This window comes from Phyllobates terribilis, unplaced genomic scaffold, assembly GCF_046119375.1.
Source record: "Phyllobates terribilis strain yellow unplaced genomic scaffold, ASM4611937v1 Scaffold_1__5_contigs__length_1240528914, whole genome shotgun sequence".
Taxonomy (NCBI): Eukaryota; Metazoa; Chordata; class Amphibia; order Anura; family Dendrobatidae; genus Phyllobates; species Phyllobates terribilis.
This window is the reverse complement of record NW_027362761.1, coordinates 180865859-180893449: the sequence shown is the minus strand read 5'-3', so window position 1 is coordinate 180893449 and position 27591 is coordinate 180865859. Positions and strand designations below refer to the sequence as shown.

At 47.6% G+C, this 27591-nt stretch overlaps 1 long non-coding RNA gene across 1 annotated transcript; it reads right to left on the bottom strand.

Moving 5' to 3' along the window:
- LOC141166243 (uncharacterized) lies at positions 1-27591 on the bottom strand. Its single transcript, XR_012251266.1, has 4 exons — positions 27447-27591; positions 15390-15772; positions 15259-15309; positions 1-1022 (listed from the first exon to the last, which is right to left on the bottom strand). It is a non-coding gene; the product is annotated as an uncharacterized lncRNA (long non-coding RNA).

Genomic DNA, 27591 nt, shown 5'->3' with positions numbered 1-27591 from the left:
ATTATGGAAATTACAGGGTTGATAGACATGTTAATGATATGTAAATGATTAAAAAAAATTCAAAACATCTCAATATATTTAGTATCGAGTAAGAGTGCCATGCAGAAATGCAGGCACTTACACACTTTGGCAAGTTAGCAATAAGATTATAAATGAATTTCTGAGGAATGATCTGCCACGCTAACTGCACTTGGGCATGAAAATCATCAAGATCTACTATTGGTAGCTCCATTAGTAATTGCCAACCATTGACAATTTGGAGATACTGCAGGCCATGGTAGCACTAGTTGTCATACTGAAAAACATCTCTTGCTTCACTTTGGAGAAATAGCTGTACCACTGGTGCCGCAACCTAATCAATGTAATGCAAAGTTGTTAGTCTTCTCAGAATGAAGATTGAATGGGATCCAGCTACTGTACCATAAATTATACCACCCCACACCAACCCTGTTATTGGTGCGAAGCTCCCTCATGAAGGCCTTTTCTTGATGCTGCCCAATTTGTCTCCATACCAATCTCATTGCATCCAAGATAAAAGCAGGACTCATTGCTGAAAAGGATAAACGTCCATTCCAACCTTCATTGCTCATTTCCTGCCTCTGGTCTTCATCTTGAGACTACGTGGGCAACACCCTGAAGAGGTCTTCACAAGGGAATGTCACAACTGCTCCCGGGATTATGATATAAATAATGTAATGTGTATAAAACAATTGATGGTTGTATCCCTATAAATAAAACTGTTCAAAAAGACAGTCCATAATGTTCTTGAGAGCCTTTGTAGATGGCTTTGTAACCTGTTACTCTTTAAATATTTTGAAGCCACAAGTTTTAGTCTACTTTTACAGCTTTCACACATTTTAATGCACTTTTAGCTTGGTCAGAATTCTGAAAATATTAACATTTTGAGATCTTTCTTCTGCAGCAATAGACGATTGCTTACAGGCATAGTTTCAGAAGGTGTGTCTTTGCATAGAGGTATGACAGGGTTGTCTCAAGAGTGATTGATTATCAAATTTAGCCACCTGAGGGAGGAAGAAAAAGAAATCTTAGATATACTGTATATACTGTATATAAGGCTACAAGCTTTAGAAATAGGTCTCAACATGATAGATAATATAACTGATAAGAAGTAGTTAATGAAGCACTAGTGGTTGAGTTTTCATGAGAAAGACTGCAAACAACTGATGTAAATAGAAATCCTGGATCGCTGTAAAGTTTTAATTTTTGGCTGTAGGTTATCTAGCTCTCATACACCGCACATGAACATCGCTCTGTACAAACTCTGAGTAAATTTCTTTTGGCCCCTAGTCGTCTCATACAAGGTCATACTGTACATAATTCAGTGGATAAAAATTTCATATGCTCCATATGAAAAGCACCTGAAAAGCATGGCTGTCATAAGTGGAGTTATAAGTTATACAGATCAAAGGCTGGGGGCCTTATTCAAACATTTTTAAAAACCAATGGATCCATCCAGACAAGATAGTTAAATCCTGATGTGTTTCTGGAAGTAAATGCCCTTAGCGATAGGATACAAACACAAATAATGGGTAATTTTATAAAATGTGAAAATCAATCACATTAACCTATAATTAGATTAAGTATGTGCACCACCTGAAGTGACCACTGAAGCTGTATACTGCTTCAACAGAATAAACATTAGAATTATCTAATACAACTGAATGTAGTGTCTGCAAAATGGTTCAGCTATGTAAACTAATAAATATAAAATAAATCATTTTTAAAGTTGATTTCTTTAGAGAATTTAGTGTTCAAACTAAGAATCCAAAAAGCCTCCTGCATCATTAGTTGTATTTGCCAGCTTCTTCTTTTATTTGGATACCTTACTTTCTCAATACCATAACAAGAAAAAATGGATGTGTCAGTATTATGTACAGTAAAGAAATGTCTAACTGCACCTGAATAAGAACTTTTTTTGTTATTAATATTGGCCGGATGCTTTGCAATGCGTCATTTGCTAGTAGTGCATCCGACATATCGCATGGTACAGACAGTGCATTCAATACAATATGCCATATGATGTGAGTCACAATTATTGAAGGAATCAACTGAGGACGCTCAATTCCATCTAGCATCTCTGCTTTCAAGTTACTGCACTATGGATTTAAGACACTCAACATGAAAAATTCACAATGGTGGCTATATTGGTGACATATACATACAGTACACACCAAAAGTTTGGACACACCTTCTCATTTAAAGATTTTTCTGTATTTTCATGGCTATGAAAATTGTACATTCACACTGAAGGCATCAAAACTATGAATTAACACATGTGGAATTATATACTTAACAAAAAAGTGTGAAACAACTGAAAATATGTCTTATATTCTAGGTTCTTCAAAGTAGCCACCTTTTGCTTTGATGACTGCTTGGCACACTCTTGGCATTTTCTTGATGAGCTTCAAGAGGTAGTCACTGGAAATGGTCTTCCAGCAATCTTGAAGGAGTTCCCAGAGGAGAGGCTTCTGTCGGGCCACTCTGCCATAAAGGCCTGACTGTTGGAGGGCTGCAGTGATAGTTGACTTTGTGGAACTTTCTCCAATCTCCCTACTGCATCCCTGGAGCTCAGCCACAGTGATCTTGGGGTTCTTCTTTACCTCTCTCACCAAGGCTCTTCTCCCACGATTGCTCAGTTTGGCTGGAGGGCCTGGTCTAGGAAGACTTCTGGTGATCCCAAACTTCTTCCATTTAAGGATTATGAAGGCCACTGGGCTCTTAGGAACCTTGAGTAATGCAGAAATTCTTTTGTAACCTTGGCCAGATCTGTGCCTTGCCACAATTCTGTCTCTGAGCTCATTGGGCAGTTCCTTTGAGCTCATGATTCTCATTTGGTCTGACATGCACTGTGAGCTGTGAGGTCTTATATAGACAGGTGTGTGCCTTTCCAAATCAAGTCCGATCAGTTTAATTAAACACACCTGGACTCCAATGAAGGAGTAGAACCAGCTCAAGAAGGATCACAAGGAAATGGACAGCATGTGACTTAAATATGAGTGTCTGAGCAAAGGGTCTGAATACTTACGACCATGTGATATTTCAGTTTTTCTTTTTTAATAAATTTGCAACAATTTCTACATTTCTGTTTTTTTCAGTCAAGATGGGGTGCAGAGTGTACTTTAATGAGAAAAAAAAGAACTTTTTAGAATTTACCAAATGGCTGCAATGAAACGAAGAGTGACAAATTTAAAGGTGTCTGAATACTTTCCGTACCCACTGTATGTTTTGCCTAACTTGGTAATTACTCTGAAATGCTTTAATATTTACTGATGATTTTGAGATTGTTTTAAGACTAACAAACAGGTAATCCCTGCATATGTTGCGATTGTTTAAAAGCCGCGAGGTATGCAACTGCGGGGACGCGGACATATTTACCGAAGATAATCTGTTTGGACTCGAGCGTGCTTGGATAACACCTTATCTGAGTACATTCGTTCACCACTATTTGAGACACACTGTACTTTATTTTAGCACGTGGTAAAATTAGGAAATTAGTTGAAATATTTTGCAGGTTTTGTTTTTTTTAATAGCTTATATCTAACAAAAATTTTGAAAAATGTTCTACTTTCAAACCTTTAATGCCTTAAATCCGATGGGTATGCCACAAACACATGTAATAAATAGCCTTTATCATGTGTCTACTCTATATCAGGATAATTTTTCAACTGTCCTTTTATTTTGTTAGTATTTTAGTAGCGTTAAAAGTTTAGCAGACAATTTTTTATTTTTCCAAGGATTTAAGACACTCAACATGAAACATTCACAATGGTGGCTATATTGGTGATATATACATACAGTACACACCAAAAGTTTGGACACATTTCTCATTTAAAGATTTTTCTGTATTTTCATGACTATGAAAATTGTACATTCACACTGAAGGCATCAAAACTATGAATTAACACATGTGGAAATATATACTTAGCAAAAAAGTGTGAAACAACTGAAAATATGTCTTATATTCTAGGTTCTTCAAAGTAGCCACCTTTTGCTTTGATGACTGCTTTGCACACTCTTGGCATTCTCTTGATGAGCTTCAAGAGGTAGTCACCCGAAATGGTTTTCCAACAATCTTGAAGGAGTTCCCAGAGATGCTTAGCTTGGCCCTTTTGCCTTCACTCTGCGGTCCAGCTCACCCCAAACCATCTCGATTGGGTTCAGGTCTGGTGACTGTGGAGGCCAGGTCATCTGGCGTAGCACCCCATCACTCTCCTTCTTGGTCAAATAGCCCTTACACAGCCTGGAGGTGTGTTTGCGGTCATTGTCCTGTTGAAAAATAAATGATGGTCCAACTAAACGCAAACCGGATGGAATAGCATGCCGCTGCAAAATGCTGTGGTAGCCATGCTAGTTCAGTATGCCTTCAATTTTGAATAAATCCCCAGCAGCGTCACCAACAAAGCACCCCCACACCATCACACCTCCTCCTCCATGCTTCACGGTGGGAACCAGGCATGTAGAGTCCATCCATTCACCTTTTCTGCGTCGCACAAAGACACGGTGGTTGGAACCAAAGATCTCAAATTTGGACTCATCAGACGAAAGCACAGATTTCCACTGGTCTAATGTCCATTCCTTGTGTTCTTTAGCCCAAACAAGTCTCTTCTGCTTGTTACCTGTCCTTAGCAGTGGTTTCCTAGCAGCTATTTTACCATGAAGGCCTGCTGCACAAAGTCTCCTCTTAACAGTTGTTGAAGAGATGTGTCTGCTGCTAGAACTCTGTGTGGCATTGACCTGGTCTCTAATCTGAGCTGCTGTTAACCTGCGATTTTTGAGGCTGGTGACTCGGATAACTTATCCTCAGAAGCATAGCTGACTCTTGGTCTACCTTTCCTGGGGCGGTCCTCATGTGAGCCAGTTTCTTTGTAGCGCTTGATGGTTTTTGCAACTGGACTTGGGGACACTTTCAAAGTTTTCCCAATTTTTCACACTGACTGACCTTCATTTCTTAAAGTAATGATGGCCACTCGTTTTTCATTACTTAGCTGCTTTTTTCTTGCCATAATACAAATTCTAACAGTCTATTCAGTAGGACTATCAGCTGTGTATCCACCAGACTTCTGCACAACACAACTGATGGTCCCAACCCCATTTATAATGCAAGAAATCCCACTCATTAAACCTGACAGGGCACACCTGTGAAGTGAAAACCATTTCCGGTGACTACCTCTTGAAGCTCATCAAGAGAATGCCAAGAGTGTGCAAAGCAGTCATAAAAGCAAAAGGTGGCTACTTTGAAGAACCTAGAATATAAGACATATTTTCAGTTGTTTCACACTTTTTTGTTAAGTATATAATTCCACATGTGTTAATTCATAGTTTTGATGCCTTCAGTGTGAATGTACAATTTTCATAGTCATGAAAATACAGAAAAATCTTTACATGAGAAGGTGTGTCCAAACTTTTGGTCTGTACTGGATATGTATATATATACATATACACTGCTCAAAAAATAAAGGGATCACTTAAGCAACAGAATATAACTCCAAGTAAATCAAACTTCTGTGAAATCAAACTGTCCACTTAGGAAGCAACACTGATTGACAATCAATTTCACATGCTGTTGTGCAAATGGAATAGACAATAGATGGAAATTATTGGCAATTATCAAGACACACTCAATAAAGGAGTGGCTCTGCAGGTAGGGACCACACACCACATCTCAGTACCAATGCTTTCTGGCTGATGTCACTTTTGAATGTTGGTTGTTCTTTCACACTCGTGGTAGCATGAGACGGACTCTACAACCCACAGAAGTTGCTCAGGTAGTGCAGCTCATCCAGGATGTCACATCAATGAAAGCTGTGGCAAGAAGGTTTGCTGTGTCTGTCAGCGTAGTGTCCAGAGGCTGGAGGCGCTACCAGGAGACAGGCCAGTACACCAGGAGACGTGGCGGGGGCCGTAGGAGGGCAACAATCCAGCAGCAGGATCGCTACCTCTGCCTTTGTGTGCAAGGAGGAACAGGAGGAGCACTGCCAGAGCCCTGCAAAATGACCTCCAGCAGGCCACAAATGTGCATGTGTCTGCACAAATGGTTAGAAACTGACTCCATGAGGGTGGTATGAGGGTCCCTACGTCCACAGATGGGGGTTGTGCTCACAGCCCAAACCATGCAGGACGCTTGGCATTTGCCACAGAACACCTGTGGCGCCCTGTGCTCTTCACAGATGAAAGCACTAAACACATGTGACAGAAGTAACAGAGTCTGGAGACGCCGTGGAGAGCGATCTTCTGCCTGCAACATCCTTTTTTCATGGAAAACACAAAATTGTCTGGGTGACCACAAACTTTTGAACGGTAGTGTATATATATATATATATATATATATATATATACTGTATACATATGAGAATAAAGGTAATTTTCTCCTCGCTGGATTTGGCTGCATGTAGGCACCGGGCAGCATAATAGCACTGTTAACCTGCAGATTCACCACATTTATGCAGGTTAATAGTCTTATTTCTGGTGACAGTTTCCCTTTAATTCCCAATAAAATGGTCCCAGAGTCAGCTTGTGCGTATACCGTGCTATCCGGCACCATTTCATTATTGTGTGTGATACAGGCTGTAAGAGGCTGCTCATTTCTTGGGCTGAAGAGGTGGCAGGGAGACAGGATCACCAAAGTGGAGGCACGGGCCAACAGCGGGGCATGTGAGTAGCAGGTGACTGATTGGCTGCCTGTGTTGGCAGCGTTGGCATCCGCACTACGGCGCCATAGTGCAATATGCACATGTGCTGACTCCAGCTCCACACTGTGTAACATCTCTGGTTATATTATAGGTGTGTTTATAATAACAGCACAGTACTATTGTTGTGGGTTCAATACTTCCCCAAGCAACCAGCCTTCAAGTATAGGAAAAATAGAATGAAGACAGCAATCCAATGGAAATTATTTCCACTGGAGTGCTGCATCGATATATATAATTATATATAAGTACATACAGACATGGACATTTGCACAGTCACACTTGCTGTAGTTACTCTGTAGCCTTTTCTCTGGCTCCACACACAGTATATACAATATAGATAGAAAGCCCCTTTAGGCTGAGTGCCCACAATGCGGATTTAATGTAATTAAAATCGCTTGTTAAGAGGTCTGGGATGATAATCCGCATGTGCTGTACACATGCTGCGAATTATCATTGCGGGAAAATCCACAGCGCAACCAATTTGGGCGTGATTTCGCGTCGAAATCGCGCCCATTGACTTGCATTGAACCGCATAATATCCGCATGTATACATGCGGATGTTATGCGGTTCAATGCGCGGATGATACCCGGGTCTGGAGAAGAGGAGACTCTCCTCCAACCATGGTACCTGCAAGTTAAAAAAGAATTATAAAGTAAAAAATAAAAAAAAATATTCATAGTCTCCTCTCCGGCGGCCCCCGGTCTCCTCCCGGCGTCCCGCTTTGTACTGGCAGGACCTGCAGTGACGTCATTTAGTCAGCTGATCACGCGACTGCTGACATCAGGTGATGGTCGCGTGACCATCACCTGAATAAATGACGTCACTGCAGGTCCTGCCAGTACACCGCGGGACATCGAGGAGAGAGGACGCTTCCGGGAGGAGACCGAGGGCCGCCGGTGAGGCAAATATAAGGTTTTTTATTTCTTTTTACTTTTTAATTCTTTTTTTTACTTTAGATGCAGCACTTGATAATAGAAATTGTCTCTAAGTAAGTCCTCTAATTTTCCTCTAAGTTGGTCACACAATATAAATCCATGCCAGTTACCATTTATATTGTGTGACGAACTTGTCAAGCCCTTTTCCAAGTGATGCTCAAAATCGCTTGGAAAAACGCTTGAAAAAAACGCATGTAAAAACGCTGAAAAAATGCATGTAAAATCCGCATGCGTTTTTTCTGCCAAGGAGATGCAGAAATGCTCAGGAAATTTCTGCTTCAAATCTGCATCTTGGGCACATACCCTTACAGTGGTGAAAAAAAGTATTTAGTCAGCCACCAATTGTGCAAGTTCTCCCACTTTAAAAGATGAGAGAGGCCTGTAATTGACATCATAGGTAGACCTCAACTATGAGAGACAAAATGAGAAAACAAATCCTGAAAATCACATTGTCTGATTTGGAAAGAAATATTTTTTCAAATTTTGGTGGAAAATAAGTATTTGGTCAATTACAAAAGTTCATCTCAATACTTTGTTATATATCCTTTGTTGGCAATGACAGAGGTCAAACATTTTATGTAAGTCTTCACATGGTTGGCACCCACTGTTGCTGGTATGTTGGCCCATTCCTCCATGCAGATCTCCTCTAGAGCAGTGATGTTTTGAGGCTGTTGCTGGGCAACACGGACTTTCAACTCCATCCAAAGGTTTTCTATAGGGTTTAGATCTGGAGACTGGCTAGGCCACTCCAGGACCTTGAAATGCTTCTTACAAAGCCACTCCTTTGTTGCCCTGGCGGTGTGCTTGGGATCATTGTCATGCTGAAAGACCCAGCCATGTTTTATCTTCAATGCCCTTGCTGATGGAAGGAGAATCCAAATCTCACGATACATGGCCGCATTCATTCTTTCATGTACAAGGATCAGTCGTCCTAGTCCCTTAGCAGAGGAACAGCCCCAAAGCATGATGTTGCCACCCCCATGCTTCTCAGTAGGTATGGTGTACTTTGGATGCAACTCAGCATTCTTTCAACTTTGGTTTCATCTGACCATATGACATTCTCCCAATACTCTTCTGGATCATCCAAATGCTCTCTAGCAAACTTCAGACGGACCCAGACATGTAATGGCTTAAGCAGGGGGACATGTCTGGCACTGCAGGATCTGAGCCCCTGGTGTGTTATTGATGGTAGCCTGTGTAACGTTGGTCCCACCTCTCTGCAGGTAATTCACTAGGTCCCCCCGTGTGGTTCTGGGATTTTTGCTCACCGTTCTTGAGATCATTTTGACCCCACAGGGTGAGATCTTGTGTGGAGCATCAGATCAAGGGAGATTATCAGTGGTCTTGTATGTCTTCCATTTTCTAAATATTGCTCCCACAGTTGATTTCTTCACACCAAGCTGCTTGCCTATTGCAGATTCAGTCTTCCCAGCCTGGTGCAGGACTACAATTTTGTTTCTGGTGTCTTTCGAAAGCTCTTTCGTCTTCACCATAATGGAGTTTGGAGTGTGACTATTTTGAGGTTGTGGAAAGGTGTATTTTATACTGATAACTGTTATGCACACGCCCGGGCTAAGCGGCGTGTGCGTGTGATTGGTAGTGATTCCACTGGACCGTGCCGGAGAGTGAATGCCTGGAGGGGCGTGACTAAGTATTCACCCGATCCGACCAGGGTCGCACGACGGCATACGACGCCAGTGCACCAAGGAGGAACCGAGCAGAGGGACCAGGTGCTACTCCAGGACAGACCCCGGACACGGCTGTTGACCCACACAGGGGAATACAGGAACAGGCTGGTAGGCTGGCACACAGACTGGTGGGTATAGGCAGGCACGACTGGTATGCAGGCAGGCGGGTATGCAGGCAGGGGGGTAAAGGCAAGCACAGCTAGAGTGCAGACAGGGAGGCACTAGCAGGTAGGAACACAGGCGGGATAGGACCCAGTACACACCGGGACTCAGGAACAATACAGGCAGAGGGTTACAGGCAAGCACAGCTAGAGTGCAGACAAGGCTGAGCAGGGAGGACAGGGCTCTGTTCACACGGAACAGACAGGAAGGGAAAGACAGAGCCAGATACTCACACAGTACTTGCAGAGAAAACAAGCAGGAGTTAGGTACGAGTTCAGACTCTGCAGAAAAAGGAAGGGAACGGACATAGAGGCAAAACAGGTAAAGGACAGGAGAGTGTTCAGACTGGAACTGAGTGTACGGAGGAGACCGACACTGCAGCGGGATACAGGAGCGGGTCTGGGAATACGGCCCCCAGAGAGGCGGAACGAACAGGCAAGGAGCGTGTTCAGACAGGACAGACCAGAAACAGGAGCGGGTCTAGGAAATCGGCCACTAGAAGGCGGAACGAACAGGCAAGGAGCGTGTTCAGACAGGACAGACCAGACACAGGAGCGGGTCTAGGAAAACGGCCACTAAAAGGCGGAACGAACAGGTAAGGAGCGTGTTCAGACAGGACAGACCAGACACAGGAGCGGGTCTAGGAAATCGGCCACTAGAAGGAGAGAGGAACAGGCTAGGAGAGAGTACAGACAGGTCAGACAAGATACAGGAACGGGTCTAGGTAATCGGCCCCTAGAAGGCAGGAGGAACAGGCTAGGAGCGTGTTCAGACAGGACAGACAAGAGAACACAGAAAGGACTCAGTTCAGACACGGGAGCTGATACCGCAAAGCAGGAGACATACAGGACTCAGTTCAGACACGGGAACTGATACAAAAAGCAGGAGACAAGAGACGGGACCTGGCACCTTCAGAGTGCAAGCACACACTGAAGGAAAACACTATGCTCAGGCCGGGATAGAAGGGAGCTGCTGAGCTATATACCAAGTGTCAGACAGCAATAGGCTGAGGACGCACAAGGGGTGTGACCCACAGCAGGTACAAAAAGCAGGAAGTGATCGGGCGCCGCCCTTAAGCAGCAGAGACAGACACAAACAGACAGCATGGAGGGAAGCCAGAGAGACATTCCGGACAGGAGATCAAGTGCGCGCTCCTGCACAGTGGGAAATGGACCACTATGCAAGGACGCCGCCAGGTATGTTACAGTACCTCCCCCCTTACGCCCCCTCTTCTTCAGACCTGCCAGAATCTTCCGCAGGGAATTCGAGGACCAGTCGTTCACTGGGTTGGAGGGGGACAGAGACTTAAGGGTAATCTCTGCTTCGAGGTACATCTTGTCAAGCTCACAGGAAGAAATAGACGGGTTATCAGGTACATAATGAGGAAAAGTCACTGTCTCTTTGTTATCTGGTGGTATCCCGGAGGATTCAGGAAACAACTGGAGGTCCTCCGCCGGGTCAGAAGAGTGCAGAGGCTCAGAGAAAACAACTGCTTCAGAGTACACTAGGTCGGACTCACTGGAGGAAGCAGGCGAGGTATCGGGTACCGAGTATAGGAAAGTCTCTGTCCATTCACCACCAGGTGGCACCCCGAAGGGTTCTGGAGACAGCTGGCGGTCCTCCGCCTGGTCAGAGGGGTGTAGAGACTCACGGGTAACCTCTGCTTCAGAGTACACTAGGTCGGACTCACTGGACGAAGCAAGCGAGGTATCAGATCCAGGATATAGGAAAGTCTCTGTCCATTCACCACCAGGTGGCACCCCGAAGGATTCTGAACACAACTGGAGGTCCTCCGTCTGGTCGGAGGGGTGTAGAGACTCAGGAGTAACCTCTGCTTCGGAGTACACTAGGTTGGACTCACTGGACGAAGCGAGCGAGGTATCAGGTACAGAGTATAGGAGAGTCTCTGTCCTTTCGCTACCAGGTAGCACCCCGAAGGGTTCAGGAGACAACTGGAGATCCTCCGCCTGGTCGGAGGGGTGTAGAGACTCGGAGGTAACTACCACTTTGGGGTACCCATTGTCAGGCTCACAGGACGAAGCGGACAAAGTATTGAATACCGGGTGTAGAGAAGTCTCTCTCCATTTGTCATCGAGTGGTATCCCGGAGGGTTCAGGAGGCAACAGGGGATCCTCCGCCAGGTAGTAGAGGTGCACAGACTCTGAGGTAACCACAGCTTTGGAGCATCCTTGGACATGCACACCGGTTAAAGAGAAAGAAGCATCTGATGCCGGGTGCAGGAAGTTCTCCTGTGTGGAGTCTGGATGGGCAGAAGTCTCTTCGGCCAGGAGAACTGGTGCACTACCCACGCACATTACCCATTGGGGTTTCTCCGGGATACAGGGAGATGAAGCTTCAGTAGGGACTTCAAGGTTGGGGTCAGGAGGTCTCAGGGAGGACAGACCCTGGCGTGACGGCTTGCCTCTAAGTCTAGCACGTCTGGACTGCCTCTTGAGGTTGAGAGAAGTATTCCGGAAAGCGTAGTCACCCTGTGAGGATTCTGGGTGGGCAGTAGTCTCATTGGGCTGGAGGACTATTGCGCTACCCACACACATTACCCGTCGGGGCTGCTCCGGGATATTGGGAAGTGAAGCTTCAGCAGGGGCTTCAGAGTTAGGGTCCTCGAAGACCATACGAAAGGCCACCAGGAAGGCCTGCAGGTCAAGGATGACAGGATCCCATGCTTCCCATAGGGGGGTGACCCATTTCAAGGCATCACCCGCTAGGTAGTCAATCATAAAGGCCACTTTAGCCCAATCGGAAGGAAAATAGAGAGGGTAGGCCTTAAAGTGTAGCATGCATTGCTCCACAAATGCACGACACTGTCTTGGATCCCCATAGTAACGTGGCGGATCCGCAGGAACGAGGGCTGATAGATCCATCTGGACGGGTGCGTAACTCGCCTGGAACTCAGCTAAAGGGGGAAAAAAAAATTTATTTATTTTATTTTAATGCATGTATTCGCTGGAAAAACTTCTCAAAGAGCGAAGGCCGTGGGGCTCAACGGGAACCATGGCCTGAGCATGCTGTTATGCACACGCCCGGGCTAAGCGGCGTGTGCGTGTGATTGGTAGTGATTCCACTGGACCGTGCCGGAGAGTGAATGCCTGGAGGGGCGTGACTAAGTATTCACCCGATCCGACCAGGGTCGCACGACGGCATACGACGCCAGTGCACCAAGGAGGAACCGAGCAGAGGGACCAGGTGCTACTCCAGGACAGACCCCGGACACGGCTGTTGACCCACACAGGGGAATACAGGAACAGGCTGGTAGGCTGGCACACAGACTGGTGGGTATAGGCAGGCACGACTGGTATGCAGGCAGGCGGGTATGCAGGCAGGGGGGTAAAGGCAAGCACAGCTAGAGTGCAGACAGGGAGGCACTAGCAGGTAGGAACACAGGCGGGATAGGACCCAGTACACACCGGGACTCAGGAACAATACAGGCAGAGGGTTACAGGCAAGCACAGCTAGAGTGCAGACAAGGCTGAGCAGGGAGGACAGGGCTCTGTTCACACGGAACAGACAGGAAGGGAAAGACAGAGGCAGATACTCACACAGTACTTGCAGAGAAAACAAGCAGGAGTTAGGTACGAGTTCAGACTCTGCAGAAAAAGGAAGGGAACGGACATAGAGGCAAAACAGGTAAAGGACAGGAGAGTGTTCAGACTGGAACTGAGTGTACGGAGGAGACCGACACTGCAGCGGGATACAGGAGCGGGTCTGGGAATACGGCCCCCTGAGAGGCGGAACGAACAGGCAAGGAGCGTGTTCAGACAGGACAGACCAGAAACAGGAGCGGGTCTAGGAAATCGGCCACTAGAAGGCGGAACGAACAGGCAAGGAGCGTGTTCAGACAGGACAGACCAGACACAGGAGCGGGTCTAGGAAAACGGCCACTAAAAGGCGGAACGAACAGGTAAGGAGCGTGTTCAGACAGGACAGACCAGACACAGGAGCGGGTCTAGGAAATCGGCCACTAGAAGGCGAGAGGAACAGGCTAGGAGCGAGTACAGACAGGTCAGACAAGATACAGGAACGGGTCTAGGTAATCGGCCCCTAGAAGGCAGGAGGAACAGGCTAGGAGCGTGTTCAGACAGGACAGACAAGAGAACACAGAAAGGACTCAGTTCAGACACGGGAGCTGATACCGCAAAGCAGGAGACATACAGGACTCAGTTCAGACACGGGAACTGATACAAAAAGCAGGAGACAAGAGACGGGACCTGGCACCTTCAGAGTGCAAGCACACACTGAAGGAAAACACTATGCTCAGGCCGGGATAGAAGGGAGCTGCTGAGCTATATACCAAGTGTCAGACAGCAATAGGCTGAGGACGCACAAGGGGTGTGACCCACAGCAGGTACAAAAAGCAGGAAGTGATCGGGCGCCGCCCTTAAGCAGCAGAGACAGACACAAACAGACAGCATGGAGGGAAGCCAGAGAGACATTCTGGACAGGAGATCAAGTGCGCGCTCCTGCACAGTGGGAAATGGACCACTATGCAAGGACGCCGCCAGGTATGTTACAATAACAAGTTTAAACAGGTGCCAGTACTATAGGTAATGAGTGGAGGACAGAGGAGCCTCTTTAAAGAAGAAGTTACAGGTCTGTGAGAGCCAGAAATCTTGCTTGTTTGTAATTGACCAAATACTTATTTTCCACCAAAATTTGAAAAAAAATTCTTTCCAAATCAGAAAATGTGATTTTCAGGATTGTTTTCTCAATTTGTCTCTCATAGTTGAGGTCTACCTATGATGTCAATTACAGGCCTCTCTCATCTTTTTAAGTGGGAGAACTTGCACAATTGGTGGCTGACTAAATACTTTTCATCCCCACTGTATCCAGCAACAGGAATCCATTAAAAACATTTATTTATTTTAGGTGATTAAAACAATCAGTTATATACCCCAGATGTGATGTGAACTATAACACACTACTCTTTCGGATTGCTCTTTCATCATGGTGGACACCATGTTGTGTCACAGTTCACATGACACATCGGGTGGATATTAGTGATGAGCGAGTGTGCTTGCTACTGCTCGGTACTCGCCCGAGCATCTTACTGCTCTAGATGCTTGGCGAGTATTTTCGGGATGTTCGGGCGGGAGCTTGGGTCCCCGTCCTGCATGTTTGGCGCTCTTTAGCGAGCCAGTGAAAATGCAGGGATTGCTTGCCATGCACTGTAATACTGTAGCCATGTTGGTTGTGGCATAACAGTGATTGGCTGGCCGTATAGCATCATCGGGTCTATATAAGAGCTGGTGACGCTAGGCTCGTCACAGTAAAGATATAACTCACTGCACTCCCTATGAGTGTGCACGAGTAGGGGCCGAACCCTGGTATATCAGATCAAAGAGCCTTGGCACTCAATCGTCCTTTTGCACAGAAATAACACCAACGTTTCGGTCTTAGCGACCTTCTTCAGTTGACTGTAGAAAATAGGACAATGTCATAGACAATTAGATACAGAACGATACAAATATCATTTCTAGATGACATAGTGAAAAAACAGCATATCATAAGTAGTGAAACAGAAATCCTTCCTATTATATTATACAAGTGTGCACAGTAATGCATAAGCGAAATATATAGCTTATAGATACACAGTATACTTTTCCATAATATGTAGGGAAATCACAAAGGAGGGGGGGGGGAGAAGAAGGACAGGGAGAAGGGGACAAAGGGATGGAGCACATAGGTATGGGGGGAAGGGGAAGAAAAAATAGAACACAAGATAGCTGGCAGAAGTGGGCACATACCGGGTAATTCTGCGAGAGATGTGAGCAACAAGTGGGTCCCAATAGGGCTGCCTAAAGGTGAGAAGGTGAAAGAAATCAGAGGCAAGGACCTCACAGAGTGCGCCAGAAAGGCGTGCTGTACCAAAGGTTACCTGCTGAGAAGCGCGTGGGGGCATGGACATCACAACGCGGTCTCCACTGCTAGTTGGAGTAACCATAAGTGCAGAGAGGGAGGTTAATAAAGGGTCTAAAATGCAAAAGACGCGCGAATCCGAAACGCCGGACCGCGCATACCGGAAGTGCCATACGACGCAACCGGAAATGACGTTAGCGGGTCACCGTCTGCGTTCCACAGAGGGAGAGCGCAAACCGGAAGATCCGGTTTGAAGCGAACAGGAAGTGATGAAAGCCGGTGCGTTCCATGAAGGGATCACTTGCGTTCCAGGACGGTGTACATAGCCAGGGGAGGGAAACAACGAGAGGTATAGATGGAAAACGAAGGGGAGGTGGGAGAGGACCACAGTATAAGGTGAATCTGCAACAAAAGAGACATAAGTTAGAGCGCACACGCGAACTTACATAAACACGCCAGTCAAAAACATGGTGGCAAATTGATTATAGGGTAACACTGCGTCAAAACAGTAATAAATAATAATAAATGATAATAAATAAATAATAAACTGAATATTTGAAAATGTACAACAGCGAACCAGATGGACAAAAGAATCTTAGGCCCACATGTATGGGATAATCCACCCCGATTGAGGACCCAGGTGACAGTACATCAAGAGGTGTAACATAGTAACTGTATATAAACAGATAGAGGAGCAGGGGAGACTTTAGTTAAAGGAGAGGAGGTCGTATTCCCTATTCAATCCCCTGGGAGAAAGGGTGTCCAATGTGTGGATCCAGAAGGCTTCCCTCTGTTTAAGGAGTAGGGTCCTGTCTCCACCGCGGCGCGGCGGTACCACTTGTTCCAGAACCTGGAACCTAAGTTGGGAGATGTTGTGTCCTGAAGTAATGAAATGATAGGGGATTGGTAAGAGTAGATTTTTACACCTGACCGTAGATTTGTGCTTTGAAATTCTCTCACGGATTGGTTGCGTGGTTTCGCCTACATAGAGGAGGCCGCATGGACATTTGATGAGGTAGACGACAAACGAGCTGTCACAGGTGAAATACCCTTTGATAGTATATTTCCTACCGGTGTGCGGATGGTGAATTGAGTTCCCTTTAGTAACATTGTTACACTGTCTACAATGAAGGCAAGGGAAGGTACCAGTTTTGGGTTGTTGAAGGAAGCGTTGTGTCGAAAGAGACCTATTAGTACCAATGTCAGCTCTGACAAGTGAGTCTCTCAAATTGGGGGCACGTTTAAAGCAGGGCATAAAAGGCCTTTGAAAGCCAGTGACAGAGGGATAGCCAGTGCGTAGTATGCCCCAATGTCTACGTATGGTTTTGTGCAACACATAGGCAAATGGATGAAAAGTATGGACAAAAGGGATACGATAGGAGTTATCAGGGCTTGCACGGGACGATTCGCTAGAGGATTGGAGAAGCGCTTGTGGATAGCCCCTGTTAATGAATTTGCGATTCATTTCATGAAGTCTGTGTTGGCGGGTGACGGGATCGGACACTATGCGTTCCACCCTCTTGAATTGGGATCTGGGTATGGATTTCTTGACATGCACAGGATGGTTACTGGTATAGTGCAACAGTCCGTTGCGGTCCGTGGGCTTTGAATACAGGTCTGTAGTGAGAACGCCATTCTCATCTTTGATGACTAGCGTGTCAAGGAAGCTAATCTGGTGTAGATCGTATGTAATGGTGAACGTGAGGTCGGGCCATGCAGAGTTGAGATCAGTGAAGAATGTTTCAAGTGTAGATGAAGGACCATCCCAGATACAAAAAATGTCATCAATAAATCTCTTCCAGACAACAGAATGTGACTGGAAGAGAGGATGGGCGTAGATAACGTCGGTCTCAAAGGCCGCCATATAGCAGTTAGCGTAAGGTGGTGCCACATTAGAGCCCATTGCTGTGCCTTTTATTTGTAGATAGTATCTGTCTTGAAACAGAAAATAATTTTTGTGAAGTATGATGGATAATAAGTCAATCACAAGGTCAGTAATCTGTGGGTCTGTATGGAACTGGGTCAAGAGAGACTTGACTGTATGAATACCCATGTCATGTGGGATAGACGTATAAAGACTCTTCACATCCAATGAAACCAAAAGGGCAGATGAAGGAATCTGTCTGTGTTCGGCCAGAATCTTCAGAAAAGAGCCCGTGAAAATGCAGGGATTGCTTGCCATGCACTGTAATACCGTAGCCATGTTGGTTGTGGCATAACAGTGATTGGCTGGCCGCATAGCATCACCGGGTCTATATAAGAGCTGGTGACGCTAGGCTCGTCACAGTCTAACCTTCAGACAGGCAGAATAGGGAGAGGTGCTGCTGTGTGAGGGACAGAATTGGCGGTGTAATAGTTAGATATAGGTACTCCAGTATATATATATCCATATGAACTAACAGTCTTTCTGAGGACTAATCCTGTTGCATATATTCCGTGGTGATAGCAGGAGTTAGGCAGGCAGAGAAATTTGTGAACACTATACAGCACAATAGTGTCCATTGCTTGTTCTGTCTGCTCCTGCTGTTACAGATATCCGCAGACATAGCCTCAGATATCAGGGGCCAGGGCTAATTTTTAATTTTTTTGTAGCGTCGGCGTCCCTGCCCTCTGCTAGGCAGGGACGCTGTTCCCCTCACCTCTCTGCTCTGAGCCCGGCGTCCTCCTCCCGCTCCTAAAGGAGTCCCCGGCCAATGGCTGGAGGACTTCACCATATATAAGGCACCTCCTCCAAAATGGAGGTGCCCGAGCAATGTTGTTGCACTGTTCACTACTCTGCTTCAGCCCTCAGGTCCCGTTGCCAGTTACCTGCCAGTTACCTGCCTGATTCCTGCCAGAGTCCTGCCAGTTTGCTGTCTGTTTCCTGCCTGATATTCCTGCTACCTGCTTGCTAGCCTGAGGTCCGATGGTCTGCCTTCCTACTCCTGTCAGTCTGTCTATGGACCAGCTTGCCCGCTCACCTGGGAGCGCTCCTCTGCTACCTGCCTGCTAGCCTACCTGGAGGCTCCGCCGTCACGTGCTGTGACCACCTGCTATTCCAGAGACTCTTGCCCGCTCACCTGGGAGCGCTCCTCCGCTACCTGCCTGCTTGCCTACCTGGAGGCTCCGCCGTCACGTGCTGTGACCACCTGCTATTCCAGAGACTCTTGCCCGCTCACCTGGGAGCGCTCCTCCGCTACCTGCCTGCTTGCCTACCTGGAGGCTCCGCCGTCACGTGCTGTGACCACCTGCTATTCCAGAGACTCTTGCCCGCTCACCTGGGAGCGCTCCTCCGCTACCTGCCTGCTTGCCTACCTGGAGGCTCTGCCGTCACGTGCTGTGACCACCTGCTTTTCCAGAGACTCTCGCCTGCTCACCTGGGAGCACTCATCTGTCATCCGCCTGCTAGCCTACCTGGAGGCTCAGCCGTCACAGGTCGTACCTACCCTATACCCAGAGACTGTCCCGGTCACTTGCCGTGACCTCCTGCCCGTTCACCCAGAGACTGTCCCGGTCACCTGCTGTGACTGCCTGCCCGTCTTCCCTGGTCGCCACCCGCTCCCTTACAAGGACCGCCCCCTTGTATAGTAGCTCAGAGGTTCCGCCTACCAGACCCGTTACAGTTTGCTCGGGCCATGGAACCCGGTGGCACCCAAACTCCCTCGCTCTCGGACCTCTGTCATGAACTGTCCCGTCAGAGGTCCCAACAGGAGTCCATCCTGGGTCACCTGCGGAATGTCAATTCTCGCCTGGACACTCTGACTGCTCCACCAGCAACCACCGCCAGTGCCATGACTCGCAACCCGGCAGCTCCGCTGCCCACCAATACCATGGTATCCTACCCCGGACCCCGGCTTTCTGCACCTCCTCGCTTCGGAGGCGACTCCGCTCAGGCTCGGGGCTTCATAAATCAGTGCACCCTGCACTTTGAACTCCTGTCCCACCAGTTTAACTCCGACCGGGCCAAAATTGCCTTCATCATGTCCCATCTCACCGGGGAGGCCCTGGCCTGGCTAAATCCTCTATGGGAGAGAGGAGACCCCCTGGTGTCCGATTTGCCTGCCTTTCTCACGGCTTTCCGGAAAGTCTTCGACGAACCCGGACGGAAGACCTAATCCGCATCATCTCTGCTACGCCTCCACCAGGGAAATCTCACCATGGGCCAATATGCCATACGGTTCCGTACCCTTGCCTCGGAGCTGGCTTGGGATAACGACGCTCTGGTATCTGTCTTCTGGGAGGGTCTGTCCGGCCGTATTAAAGATGAACTCGCCGGTCGGGACATTCCAACCACTCTCGATGACTTAATAACCCTTGCCACCCGGATTGACCTACGGTTCCAGGAGCGTGCCAAAGAGGTCACCCGTGAGAGGAGGTTTCCACGTCTAGCTCCTACTTTTCAGAAACCCGTCACTCCCTCCGTTTCTCCCCAGGTACACTCTCCTGAGCCTATGCAGGTCGACCAGACCAAGATGGTCAAAACCCGTCAGGACTTACGCCGTGCCGAAGGGAGCTGCTTCTACTGTGGCAGTAAGGAGCACCGGATCCGTACCTGCCAGGAGAGGTCGGGAAACGCCTGTGTCTAGGTTCGCTCAGAGAGGTCCACCTAGACAAGAATAAATCCTCTCCATCTCTGCTACTGTCAGTCTCTATTATCTTCGGGGAGAATCGTTACTTCGAACTAGCCCAACTTGACTCTGGAGCGGCCGGGAATCTTATTTCACAGTCCCTTGTAGAAAAATACCGCATTCCCACCAAACCTCTGGCTGTACCATTATCTGTTGCTGCTGTGGATGGGGGCCTCTTACCACGTCCCATCCAACTCATCACCGAATCCATAACTCTGCAGGTGGGAATGCTGCATTCTGAGAGCATCTCTTTTCATGTTCTACCTGGACTCTCTCACGTCCTCTTACTAGGTCTACCTTGGCTCCAGAGACATGCACCCGTGCTTGACTGGCAGACCGGAGAAGTCCTTCGCTGGGGACAGGACTGTCATAAGACTTGTTTGGTTCCTGTTCATCCCGTCCATCCTTCTCCTACCCCAACTAATCTACCTGGACTTCCGATTCCCTATTGGTCATTTGCTGATGTCTTTAATAAAAAGGAGGCAGAGACATTACCCCCTCATAGACCATACGACTGTCCTATCGACCTGTTACCCGGTACTACTCCTCCCCGTGGGCGTATTTACCCATTGTCCGCTGCTGAGACCCGGTCGATGTCCGAATATATTGAGGAGAATTTGGCCAGGGGATTCATCCGGAAATCTACCTCCCCGGCGGGAGCAGGCTTCTTCTTCGTAAAAAAGAAGGATGGCTCTCTCCGTCCCTGTATAGACTATAGAGGCCTTAACCAGATCACGGTGAAGAATAAGTACCCCCTTCCGCTCATTCCAGAATTATTTGATCGCCTGAGGGGGGCTAGAGTCTTCACCAAACTGGACCTCCGTGGGGCGTACAACCTGGTCCGTATCCGTCAAGGGGATGAATGGAAGACTGCATTCAACACCCGGGACGGCCACTATGAATATCTGGTAATGCCCTTTGGTCTCTGTAACGCTCCTGCCGTCTTTCAAGAGTTGGTCAATGACATCTTCCGGGACCTTCTCTACTCCTGCGTTGTGGTGTACCTGGACGACATCTTGGTCTTCTCTCCGGATCTCCAGACTCACCGGAGGGACGTTCGTCAGGTCCTGCTCAGGCTCAGTCAGAATCACCTCTTCGCTAAATATGAGAAGTGCCTCTTTGAGCAGACCTCGCTTCCGTTTTTGGGCTACATTATTTCTCAGACCGGCCTACGAATGGATCCAGAGAAACTGTCTGCCATCGAGAAATGGCCCCGACCGGAGGGGTTGAAGGCCATTCAGCGGTTCCTGGGCTTCGCCAACTACTACCGCCTCTTCATACCACACTTCTCTTCCCGGACTGCCCCAATTTCCGCGCTCACCCGTAAGGGTACTAATCCCAAGGAGTGGCCGTCCGAAGCAGAGGAGGCCTTTCTTTCCTTAAAACAGGCCTTCTCTTCCACGCCGGAGCTGCATCGTCCAGACGGCAACAAGCAGTTCTTCCTGGAGGTTGACGCCTCCTCCTCTGGAGCCGGAGCTGTACTTACTCAAAAATCATCTTCCGGGAGAATGGTAACTTGTGGCTTTTTCTCCAAACTCTTCTCCTCTTCTGAGCGCAATTATTCCATAGGAGACCGAGAGTTATTGGCCATCAAGCTGGCATTGGAGGAGTGGCGTTACCTACTCGAGGGGGCTCTTCATCCGGTAATAATTTACACTGACCACAAGAACTTGGCTTACCTCCAGCATGCCCAGAGACTTAACCCGCGCCAAGCCCGGTGGTCCTTGTTTTTTGCTCGCTTTGATTTTGTTCTACATTTTCGCCCGGCTGACAAGAACATCAAAGCGGACGCCTTGTCCCGATCCTTTCTGGTGTCTGACCTCGAGGAGGAACCTAAACATATCATCGATCCCGCCAGAGTAATGCAGGTGACTCCCGTGAGTCTAAATCGTCTCCCTCCCGGTAAGACGTTCGTATCGGTACCTGATCGGGAGTAGATCCTACACTGGGGTCATTCATCTAAACTAGCTGGCCACGCCGGTCAGAAAAAGACCCTCCAGCTTATTACCCGGCACTACTGGTGGCCTAACCTGCACAAGGATGTAATAGACTTTGTTTCTGCCTGTGTGTCCTGCGCCCGCAACAAAGTTCCGAGACACCTGCCAGCCGGTCGCCTCCTTCCTCTGCCAGTACCTGCTGCCCCCTTGCATCATATAGCGATGGACTTCATAACTGATCTTCCCGTCTCTGCCGGTTGTACGGTCATTTGGGTGGTAGCTGACCGCTTTTCCAAGATGGCTCACTTCATTCCCCTGCCAGGCATCCCGTCTGCACCCGAGCTGGCTAAAGACTTTATCCGCCACATCTTCCGTCTTCATGGCCTGCCCCGTCACATCGTGTCGGATCGTGGGGTACAGTTCACTTCTCGTTTCTGGAGAGCCACTTGTAAATTGCTAGACGTCACCCTGGATTTCTCCTCCGCTTACCACCCACAGTCTAATGGTCAAGTGGAGCGGATCAATCAGATCCTGACCAGTTACCTCCGGCACTTCGTTAATGCCCACCATTCTGACTGGGTGGATCTCCTGCCATGGGCCGAATTCTCATACAACAATCACGAGAGCGAATCCTCCTCCAAATCCCCGTTTTTTGTAGTCTTCGGTCAGCATCCTCGGATCCCGTTTCCCGTCTCCACCTCGGTGGACAATCCGGCTGCGGAATCTCTTGTTAACAAATTTTCCTCCATATGGGAGAGTACCCGGTCCGCACTCCTTCTGTCATCCGAGCGTATGAAAAGACATGCTGACAAAAAACGTCTGGATCCTCCTCAATTCCGTCCAGGGGATAAGGTCTGGCTCTCGTCCAAGTATGTCCGGCTCAAGATTCCTTCCTATAAGTTAGGGCCTCGGTTCATCGGTCCTCTGGAGGTCATCAGTCAGATCAACCCGGTGGCCTATAAATTGAAACTCCCGGCCAACTTGCGGATCCCTAACTCCTTCCATGTATCTCTCCTCAAACCCGTGGTACTTAACTCTTTTTCCAAGTCTACAGGTACGCCTCCTGCTCCGGTTTCCGCTGAAAACGAATTTGAGGTAGAGAACATTCTGGCCACCAAAAGGGTAAGAGGGAAGACCTTTTTTCTAGTAGATTGGAAGGGGTTTGGTCCTGAAGAGAGAACGTGGGAGCCCCGGGAGAACATCCATGCCCCTCTCATCCTTGCTAAATTTCTGTCTGGCCTAAAAAAGGGGGGGCCTAAAGGGGGGGGTACTGTAGCGTCGGCGTCCCTGCCCTCTGCTAGGCAGGGACGCTGTTCCCCTCACCTCTCTGCTCCGAGCCCGGCGTCCTCCTCCCGCTCTGCTGGCAGCGCGCGCTCCTTCCCGGCCACTGTGTTTAGGGCGCGCGCGCGTGCTCCCTCCCTCTTAAAGGGGCCGCGCGCGCCGTCCTAAAGGAGTCCCCGGCCAATGGCCGGAGGACTTCACCATATATAAGGCACCTCCTCCAAAATGGAGGTGCCCGAGCAATGTTGCTGCACTGTTCACTACTCTGCTTCAGCCCTCAGGTCCCGTTGCCAGTTACCTGCCAGTTACCTGCCTGATTCCTGCCAGAATCCTGCCAGTTTGCTGTCTGTTTCCTGCCTGATATTCCTGCTACCTGCTTGCTAGCCTGAGGTCCGACGGTCTGCCTTCCTACTCCTGTCAGTCTGTCTATGGACCAGCTTGCCCGCTCACCTGGGAGCGCTCCTCTGCTACCTGCCTGCTAGCCTACCTGGAGGCTCCGCCGTCACGTGCTGTGACCACCTGCTATTCCAGAGACTCTTGCCCGCTCACCTGGGAGCGCTCCTCCGCTACCTGCCTGCTTGCCTACCTGGAGGCTCCGCCGTCACGTGCTGTGACCACCTGCTATTCCAGAGACTCTTGCCCGCTCACCTGGGAGCGCTCCTCCGCTACCTGCCTGCTTGCCTACCTGGAGGCTCCGCCGTCACGTGCTGTGACCACCTGCTATTCCAGAGACTCTTGCCCGCTCACCTGGGAGCGCTCCTCCGCTACCTGCCTGCTTGCCTACCTGGAGGCTCTGCCGTCACGTGCTGTGACCACCTGCTTTTCCAGAGACTCTCGCCTGCTCACCTGGGAGCACTCATCTGTCATCCGCCTGCTAGCCTACCTGGAGGCTCAGCCGTCACAGGTCGTACCTACCCTATACCCAGAGACTGTCCCGGTCACTTGCCGTGACCTGCTGCCCGTTCACCCAGAGACTGTCCCGGTCACCTGCTGTGACTGCCTGCCCGTCTTCCCTGGTCGCCACCCGCTCCCTTACAAGGACCGCCCCCTTGTATAGTAGCTCAGAGGTTCCGCCTACCAGACCCGTTACATTTTTTATCTTAATCCTGATTATTTTCTAAAAAAGTAATAGTGTCCAACATTTTACTGCTCCATTTGCTTATTAGCACTGCAGAATACAGCCAGATCTTTTCCATTATCAGACGTGATCCCATATTACAGCGATAAAAATCCAGAAATTTGTAGTGAACGTAGAAAATATTGCTCTTCATTTACAGTTTGTAGCAGTGTGTCAGTGAAGCTATTCACACGTGGTCACTGGCAATAATAGGAAACTACAAGCCCGCTATTTAAAACTGTGGGCATCCATCAGACGTATCACATATAACTGGAAATACAAATCCCATAGGCATAATGAAAAACAAATAATTAGATCATCATAGATCATTCATGCATGTAAAGAAATCTAGAACACTCCTAAATGAATACTTGTAAAAAGGAGAAGCAAAGGGAGTGTGTATAAAATATACATTTTTATTAAATGCTAGTTGAAAAGATTCAATCTTCCAAATAACCAGGATAAGCAAAATAGCAACAAGCAAAAACCCTGGGATAGGGAAAACACATGCAACATGCAAGTATAGAAGGTATTATATTATGACTGATAGGTGGAACCTTGACATGTATACAATCAATCCTATGTCACACATGTCAATGAAAGTATGTAAAAAAAAACACCATTGAATATTTCAATAAAAGAAACCTTACCCAGGTGGAGCCCCCACAGGGAATGCGTAAGCAGAAAGTGCAGAGCTCCTACGCGCGTTTCGCGTTTTAAACACACGCTTTCTCAAGGGTATCACATATAACTTCGGTACAAATCCAGCCATTTATAGGGGACGTTCAAGATATTATGCTCCATTTACGGTTTGTCAGCAGTGTGTAGTTAACCTATTCACACGTGGTCGCTGAGCAATACTAAACTAGAAGCACTGCTTAAAACCATGGCGTCCCATCACACGTATCAGATATTACTGTGGTACAAATCCAGCAAATTGTAGGGGACGTTCAAGATGTTATACTCCATTTAAAATAGGCAAGGTGCGTGCAAAGGATGGGGAAGTGGACGTAACGGTGATGGTGTATGCAGAGGCCGAGGCCATGGGCAAGTTGAAGTTGTGCCACAACAAGCACCCATATCATGTCGCCCTAACTTTCTGTCCCAATTACTAGGGGATCACAGCACACCACTATTGAACCCAGAGCAGTGTTGGTTGGATAGCAGATAATGCTTCCAGTCACTTTGCCACCACCAACACCACCCTGTCTTCCACACAGTCAAGTCTCAGTAGCCATGAGTCTTGACTGCATATTCCTCACCCTAATCCTCCTTCCTCCCACCATGCTGAATGCCCATAGACGACGGATCCCACACTTGGACACTCCAAAGATCTGTTCACTTTTCCATTTATAGATTTGGGCCTCTCGCCATGCCAGCTTCAAGCAGTGCAATAGGAGAATGCGTGTAGCGATGCCCAAATATTGGAGCAGCCACGGTCACATGAAGGCAATGGTGGTAAAGTGAAATTACTGTCGCAAGAGGTGGATGATGATGATGAGACACAATTGCCAGAAAGTCAGGAGGACCAGGGTGTGGAAGTGGAAGATGAGGTGGTGGATGATATAGTAACTGATTCAACCTGGCAGGGGGACACACAGAGCAAGGACGGCAGCACACGGGGAGGGAGGCGGAGCACCACAACAGGCAGGAAGAAGCAGTGTTGTGGCCGCAGACACAAGGCAGGAAAGGATTCCTCGTAACGCCAACACGACGGAAGTTGCCAGTACAACTGTAAGGTCTTCCCGAGTCTGGTTCTTTTTTAAAGACTCTGCAGATAACCCCAAAAAAGGCCATTTGCACCATCTGCCAAGCCAGCATCAGCAGGGGTAGCAAAACTAGCAGCCTGACCACCAGCAGCATGCTCAGGCACATGACAGCAAAGCACCAAACTAGGTGGGCCCAACACCAGGGTCCAGAAACAGTGTCTGCAGGTGACACCATTGCTTCTTCCGCTGTTGTGAGTGCACGCCAATCACCTGTCCATTGCGCATGCGAAGATACCTCCCACCCTGCACCTGTCGTTGCACACTCTCAGCTACAACCATCAGCAACCACATCCACGTCTTTGTCTTCCTAAATTTAGGCAGCCGTTGCAGTCACTGCATACGCATTAACTGTATAGCAGAACCGCTCCTTTATAATGGGAACATTTTGTTACGGAGGCCCACCTCTATGTGTCTTAAAATTGGTATTGGGGTATTTCCCAAATTTGAGTACCTGAAAGAAGAAAACATTTTTAAAGCTCTTTAAACCGCACATAAAAAAACACCTGAAAATGAGCCTGGTCAGGAATGTTGGTAAATGGCTGGGTCCTGAACCGGTTAACATATATTACTTTGGTGCTGGAGTCTAGTGAACATGTTGGATGCTTATGAATCATTCTTGGTTCCTCAGGAAAAGTTGAAAAATTGCTTTTGTCACAAACATAATTATTCAGCAGATTTTACTCCACAATGAATGATATACAGTTGCAAGTATTTTGTAGAGTAAGGAAGGTTAAATGCCATTTAGATATACATAAGTGGCCAACTTACTTTTCATTTGTACCACCAAGTTTTACATAAAACTACTAAAGTTCCATTTCTTTAGGTGGTCAGACTTGAATGTGTAGGTATGGTCAAACTACAATCTGTAGAACAAGTTCCCGCAGGATTAACCAAAAGAAGAAAGAAGATCCACGATGGCTTGAAGAGCCTACATCAAGCTGGTAAAGAGTAAAGAATACAGAGACACTACCTAGTTGCAAATCATCATACAGAAGGATTACTGCTGATCAAAAAGGAAGAGCAGCAAATGCAAGGACATGTACTGTGATTGCTGGTTCAATATCTCAAAGGCAAAAGGTCAAAAGTGAAAAAAATGTACAGAAACCTAAATCGGCAAGATCTAGCTTGAAACAGTTACAGCTCTGTAAGAAGTATTTACATAAATTTTATGTGACCATTACAGCCATGTAACCTCACTGAAGTCATTTACAACACAATGCATGCTTCTGCTTGAACTAATGTATGTAGGTGTAATGTAAGTGCATCTGTCAATCAAATCTCATCACTCGTCTTAGTGACCCTCTAAGTCTCATCTTCTGATAGATCTAACTTTTGTGATTAAAGAAAATAATTCAGATAGGGTACCTGGGAGAGAACCAGGCAGCAATTCTTCACTGATGATACCAGAAGCAGTTTCGGAATGGTGCTCCAAGTCCTAGATTTAGTTGGGAGGATGCATGTTGGAACTAGAGGATGGAAGTTGGGTCATGTACATAGAGCTTGTGAGTTT